Source organism: Ptychodera flava (assembly GCF_041260155.1).
Source record: "Ptychodera flava strain L36383 chromosome 3 unlocalized genomic scaffold, AS_Pfla_20210202 Scaffold_26__1_contigs__length_13983176_pilon, whole genome shotgun sequence".
Classification (NCBI taxonomy): Eukaryota; Metazoa; Hemichordata; class Enteropneusta; family Ptychoderidae; genus Ptychodera; species Ptychodera flava.
The window spans coordinates 7,060,611-7,068,110 of record NW_027248280.1 but is presented as its reverse complement, the minus strand read 5'-3'; positions in this window follow the sequence as shown (position 1 = coordinate 7,068,110).

Below are 7,500 nucleotides of genomic sequence, written 5' to 3'. Positions count from 1 at the left end.
TTACAGAACTAAAATTCGTCGATATACAAGACAAGTGTTTCTCTTCACTGTATTTACCTCTGATATCGTCTTAGGCCCTGGTGTATTACTTGGAGTCTGCAGATCGGTCGTCGTTTCGACGTTTTCACCACCTATAGACATGCCGAATAAAATAAAGGAGTTTACACAATCGATGACAGACGCTTGAGCGAGACAATCTGTGCATACAAAATGCAAAGACATCGTAAAGACCTGCATTTTGAAAACCTGGCGTTCAGAGTTCGGAGTAAACAATTCTCAAATAATATAGAGAAAGTGTAAACACTTACTCAGAGTTAACCTTCTAGAGCTTGTTGTGGAGAGTTCCATCGTACTCATTTCTGTTGCCGTCGACAGAATTTTTGTCGTTGTTGTAGGCACTAGAATAAAATATGAAATTGGAGGGCTGCTCTACACTATATCAAGCTGTGTCGAAAGAAAACGGCGGCAGCCTTTTGAAAGTACATGTAAGTCTTCTCACGTTCCTTTTTTCATGTAAACTTTGCTGACTCACACATTGTACATTTAAAAAGAAGAAAGTAGATGATGTATACAAAGACAATTTTGAATATGTGTTATTCGTATTTGATCATAATCACGAACATCGAATGCTTAACGACGTCAGCGTGAGATTCACATTGCGATGAAATGTTAAAGATTGATGTCAGGCGTCGGAAAAGAGGAAAAGTTTAAGGATTAAAATTGCCAGGCATTTGGTCGTGGGGGATATATAAATCCTGTAAAACATGGATCTTTCTATTTTATCTACTAGTATATACTTGATCGTGAAGACTTTCAAATAAAATAATCTTACACAAGCAAGTCGACGTCTGAATGCCCTAAATATACTCGTGCACTGACTTGCGCCAAGGATTGCAAGTAAATAATATTATTAGAAATTTAAGTAACAGTACGCAGGAAGCAGCGTTAACGATGTAAAATACTACGAACAGGAGCTTTTTCTGACCTTCTCCGGTTAGAGAGTAATTTGATCCGTTCCGAGTCCCCTTCATGTATTTTATGACGACATTTTATAGGAGCGAATTTTTAAGGAAAAGGTTGTCACCAAGACGCCCATATTATTTTACAAAGGGCTCACCTGCAGCACTAGACAGAGAATCCGAGCAATAGTAGGAATAGCTCAAGTATTTAAACGTGAATGGGCAAGGATCTCCGAAGTCGTTGATGGAGGCCTGCAAGCTACAGGTTTCGAATCCATCACATTTCCCCGCAACAATTTTTAAGACATCACTAGCGCCACAACCAGTATTCCATGCAGAGATGTCAGGACAGATGTCACTCTGCGTCCGCCCGAAAGTTGCTGAAGTAACTGTGATCCTTCCTGGCTTGCATGATAATTCTACCCATTCATGTTCACACAGAACGGTTGATATCTCTGCTGAAGGAACGGAAATGTGTATCAACTGATCAGTTATATTTTAAAATTACGTAAGTGACTAGGATTTGATGGAGGACAACGCAATCTCAGTCGCTTTTTAACCTGATTACCCCTATAATGCTGGTATTTCATACTAAATATAGTTGTACAATAATCTCCTCCTAAGGTAGTATGTGCCTCCAAAATAAGAGACTTAAACTTTTGCTGTAACTATCCTTAGTGAAAATGCCATCCATTCTCTTTTCAAATCAAGAATAAAAAATCAGGGGATCACTACGCAAAGTTTGGTATTAGGGAAACGAATTACCTTATACCGATATTTTATACTCACCAAATGGCCGCTCTCCTGTGTTGCCTCTATTGGGAAAATGTAGCATTCGATTTTTTTAAATTAAAAAATTAAGAGCTTTTCTTACTTCATCAATCCAAGAGCTCTAAAATGAGCCCCCACATGTGGTAGATCGCAAAAGAATGTAAAAGTTTGAGAGTCTGAATATCTGTCCGCGAGGCGCATTCTACCTCAATGATGGTCATAATGGTGACAATTGTTCCTTCGTTTGTGGTGTCAAACTGAACAATTCAAGGATTTTGTTTTCATTATAGAATGCTAACTGGTACTTTTAAGACAATTACCTTGGCACAGATCAGATTTCAAACTCCCCATCGAAGACATCATCAAGATCAAAATTGAGAGTTTTCAAGTAACTTACTCTTGCTGAGAATTGCTAAGTTTACAACGAGCATATAATTGCGGTAAGGAAGTGATCACCAGCGTGTACCATGTCATGAACCAACTGTAACAACAAATGGACCTAAACTGACTGCTGTGTTTAGGTTTGCATATTTCGCCTTCATACTTTCTCTGTGCACATAAACGGTAAATTCTCAAGTTCTGAGGGTGAAAGCATTGAATTACAGTCAACTCGCACTTTTTCCAACCCGCCCAGAACCAACTCGCCCGATTCCAACTCGCCCGATACCAACTCGCCCGATTCCAACTCGCCCGATGCCAACTCGCCCGTTGTTTTGAGATGGGGTGTAGTTGTAGATTCCATGTACCCGATGGCCCGAGGCCAGCTATTTTCATATCATGCCGGGCCAGTAACTCGTGAAAGACGGTCCTGCTGTTCCTAAAGACGTGAACCAGTATAACTGCAGTAACTATCTCTATACGTAAAGAAGCCGAACGAACTTTATTTTTTTCAAGAGATTTGCAAAACGTGAAATTCGCAAATAAAAAGTTTTCCGTGTTGGCACATATTTCAAGCCGCACCTGTGGTTCTCAATGTTAGAAATATTTTGTTGTTAGAAATAAAACGTTTTATAAGTACCAGGTACTCATAAAATTGCACAATAGTATCGGGCGAGTTGGCATCGGGCGAGTTGGAATCGGGCGAGTTGGAATCGGGCGAGTTGGAATCGGGCGAGTTGGTTCTGGGCGGGTTGGAAAAAGTGCGAGTTGACTGGTACCCAAAGCATTTACCCTTGGCAGATTGCTATCATCAGTGTGACAAGATGTAGTGATCAGCAATGAAACAAAGTGTCCAAAGTCATAGTTATCACCAATGAAACAAAGTGTCCAAAGCCGTATGTTCTAACCAACAGCCTTCATACATGTGCGCCATCTACGTGTATGAGAAGATATCTTGAAATTCAAACGTTAAAAAGTTCTGGTTCCTTTGAAATGCTGATTAATGAGCGACGAAGTTCAAAGTCAAGTTCACAAAAGCATATGAAGGCCGTTTGGTAGCATGACACACCCATCGTAACGATAAATAGTACAAGCCAGGACTAATTTGGTTTGACTGGCCATATTACGTGTTTTCCAATGAAAGCTTCTTGGCATACATACTCTCTAAAGTGCAAACTTTGACCCCTCTGTCTATCTGTATGTCTGTTTGTCCTTCTCTCTCTCTCTCTCTCTCTCTCTCTCTCTCTCTCTCTCTCTCTCTCTCTCTCTCTCTCTCTCTTCTCTCTCTCAGATTTACGTGGGACTGAATACAAAAAAAAACCAATAAGTAACTTGTTGTTGTCTTACTTGAGTATTTTGCGAAGTTAATAATTTTTCGAATTTTTCGGATATTTGATGTATTATTACATGGCCTTAACAAAATGTAGCCGACGAAAAATGCCGACACGGCAGCATTTTTCGTTGATGGTACGACTATTTAGCAACACAACGTTGTTTGTAAATTGACATCTAAAGTCATTTGTAATGGAATGTTTTAGAAATCTACGTAGCAAGAAATAACGATGCTATAGCCCTCAGGGTCTTCCCAGACGCTTCAGGGCTCCAATTTGGCAGTAAATATAGTATGAACTGTTTTGGTATGTTTACACTCTATACTCTTTTCGTCACAGTTTGCGCTCTCGTAACTGTGAAAAGGCAATTGATGCTCATTATGTGATACACGCAAAAACCCTCAATACCAGTATTAAAATCAGATTTCAGTAATTATTTAATTTATCTTTTATATTATTCTCTATTTGTAGAGTATAGTATTCCTTGGTAATATTTATATCACCTGTACTTAAGCAGATTGAATTGTATGACTGGAATGTCATATCTATCTGTTGACGGCAGAAAGGTTTGTCTTGACAAGAGTTCGCTTATCCACAGTATTAACATTAGCTGTATTTGATAGGATAACACAAGTTTTGCAAAAGGCTTCAGAAAGGAAAAATTGAGGATGAAATTAATCACACGTTTCAGCTAATGTTTGTTTATCTTATTACCAATTGCTGATAACAGGATGTAACATGATTCAAATATTTATGGTCATGCGAGCATGTCTGTGTTTCGCCACACAGCCAGCAACTGCTGCCGAGAAAAACCAGGCTACTGGCGCCAGTCTAGTGTGAAGGTCTACGAGACAAAACCGTGGTGTATTGTTATCACCCCATTTGAGAATGTGACATCAAACAGGGTGGCAAAATGTTTAGTCCAGTCAATCTACGAGATTTTGGCACCTAACCCACCACAAATTGCAACATAATTTTTTTTCTTCAGAATGCATTTTAATGAGGTACCCAGAACAACATATTAAAAGTTTACTCGAATCCACCTTGGGGAAATATGTCTAATTTGCATAAATCAAATATGGCGGCCAACCATCCAACAAAATAACATCATTGGTTATATATCACATATTAAACAAGCTATTTCAGTGATTTCAAAGTCTGACACTAGTAATTTGGCTCAGGGAATCATTTTGGAGGTATAATGTTTCATATAGGCACCTCGTTAATTTGCATATATGCCTTGACCACTTGCAAAGATATAAGTTATTTTTTCTCGCTTCTTCTCTGTTTGGGAGGTCTGCAGCAGTGACTGCAGTAGTGACTGCATCAGCCCATGTGGCAGCCCAGCGGATTGTATAATATTGTCTGTTGTATTCAACATGTTATCTATTCTCTATGATAAACCCTCTTCCTTCTGATTATTAAAATTATTGTATTGACCCTCTGATCCATCATTTCGGAAGAAATAATAGTGTGGTCTGTCTTTGTCAGGAAGCATGTATTTTTTCTTTCCAAAATTGCAATTGGTATATGTGTGGTAAACATTATCGGCAGATAACCGTTGTATACGGCTGCAGGTTGTCGAATAGGGTCGCGATTCGTGTAATATTCATAATCATAGCAGAGACCTGAATTTTCCTTCGAAAGTCAGACGCTTTTAGTATACCAAATTCACTACAGAAGAGTTCATATTTCACGAGATTATATGGATTGTCGGCGTCTTTGAAAACCTCATCGTCAAAGAGTTCAATCTCCATTTCGTTAAGGATCTGACGTACTGTAAAATATACATGAAAACGACAGAAAGATCGTATTTGAGGTGAAAGTTTCTCACCATAGAGATGGGTGAAGGAAATACCACGGCCAGCGAGGCTGCATACTACGGCGAAATTCAGTTGCTTGGTCCCACTATTTTATATTCGGGCCGCCTCGCCACGCTTTGCTTTATTTGGCCGAGCGATGAATGATTTTGTTATTTTTAAATATGCCTGTCGGGTTGTATTATCTTTGGCCATATTCATTGGATTTAGGTACAGTGTATAGTTTAGAAATGTTATCGGTCGAACCACCGTTACACATGATTATAACTGGACCGACTAACTGTGGTAAAAGAGGATACTATGTCATAAATCTCTTCACCCGACCATACTTCGGGAAATTTGAATACGTAGTTTTCATTGTCCGACATTCATAAACAAGAAAAAACATAATTAAAAACTTAATTATATATTTAAATATTGTAATGCTTTTGTGTTTCCGGTCGGCCTCGACGCTGCGAATGATACTCTAGTCTTCGTACATATTTAAGGACCGGACTCACACAAACACTCTCATAATCCTCGATGACTGCGCATCGTAGAAAGACATGAGGAAGCGCAGTGATGTTTTAGTTGAACTTGGTTTCAGTGCAAGACATGACGGATTCAGAGCCATACATGGAAAAACTTCATTTGGCTGACCACGAGATTTCCAATGAAAGCTTATCAACACAAATTCATAATCTCTCTCTCTCTCTCTCTCTCTCTCTCTCTCTCTCTCTCTCTCTCTCTCTCTCTCTCTCTTTAAATACACGTGAGACTGCGATACCTATATCTACATGTTTGTGTGTGTGTGTGTGTGTCAGTTTCAAGGTAAGGAACTACCGATGGGTTCGTTGAAACAAGGAAATATGAAACATACAAAAACAACGAGTTTATTAATCAACGTGTTGTTGTCTCGCTTCAGTGGTTTTTTTTTTGGAAGTGAGTGATATATAATTGTATATAGGAAGACAATGTTTTGTATTTTCCGTACATTTCATGTATTACATACTCCTCACAAAATTGCCCGCCGAAAATTCTAGCACAGCAGTTTTTTTATGCTTATAGATTTTGTCTTCGATGCCTAGTCAGCAACATAGTATGTTCCTGAATTCTATCTAAAAGTCATTTGTTACGGAATGTCTTACAAATTTACGCAGCAAGGAATTAGGAATTATAGGAATTATCTTAAAAGATAAGACTGTAACACAAACTTGTAATTGTATGCAACTTATTGCAATATTTCTACGGTTGAGCATTAGCACGCCTTATCATACTCAAGACGGTGTGACATTACAGCAACATAAACTGATAAATTGTCAAATGGGTCATGAGTGTTTTTTTATGAAATACACTTACCTTACCTGCATAATTGATTCGTTTTCGTCGCCTTTTACTGTCTAGCTACGGTTAAAAAATTAAATAGGGCAATTCATGCCCAGTAGCTGCCACACGCATTAACCCTCAAGACCTATGTTAAAATTTAACTTCTGCATTTTTCACTGTATTGATTTCTGTTTGCAGAGTTCCTTGGTGATATCTATATCGCCTGTATTGAACCTGACAAACCAACCGTATGACTGCAATGCCCGATGAATTTGTTGACAACAGAGAATTTTGTCTTGACTAGAGTTCACTTACATATAGTATTAACATAATTGTGTAAGCTACATAACGAGCTGTGTTTGTTGGGTAACACCGTATTTGCCACATATTTTAGAGAGTAAGAAATTATTGATACAATTTATCTAACGTTTCAGATCCTGTTCGTTTATTTTTATTGCTAAGTGGTGACAGGAAGTAAGATGGTCCAAAATATTGTATGGCCATGAGTCTACGGCTGTGTTTCCTTCTTAGAATTAATTATGCAAAACCTTGTGAGGTTGAGTATGAATAATTGATTTTATATTAAGTAGAATCAGCAGACAATATGATGCATAAAAACAACGACGTAATTAAAAAATGTGCTTCTGTCTCGCTTGAGTGTTTTGTGAAGTTATTGATATAAAACCATATATAGGAAGAGACAGTCGTTTTAAACGGTGATACATTCCATGTATTACATGTTGTCTGATTTTGGACTGGACGGGTCGTTTTTCTTCTTCCCTTCTTCTTACTTTTGTAAGTAGTCGTCAATGATTCATTACAAAGGTGCAATACGTGCCGTGGCCATATATTCGGACTCCCAAATGATGATTTCCATTTAATGCCCAGTTTTTATAAAGACATGCCTATCCCCAAATAGGATATCGTCTTCGTTCT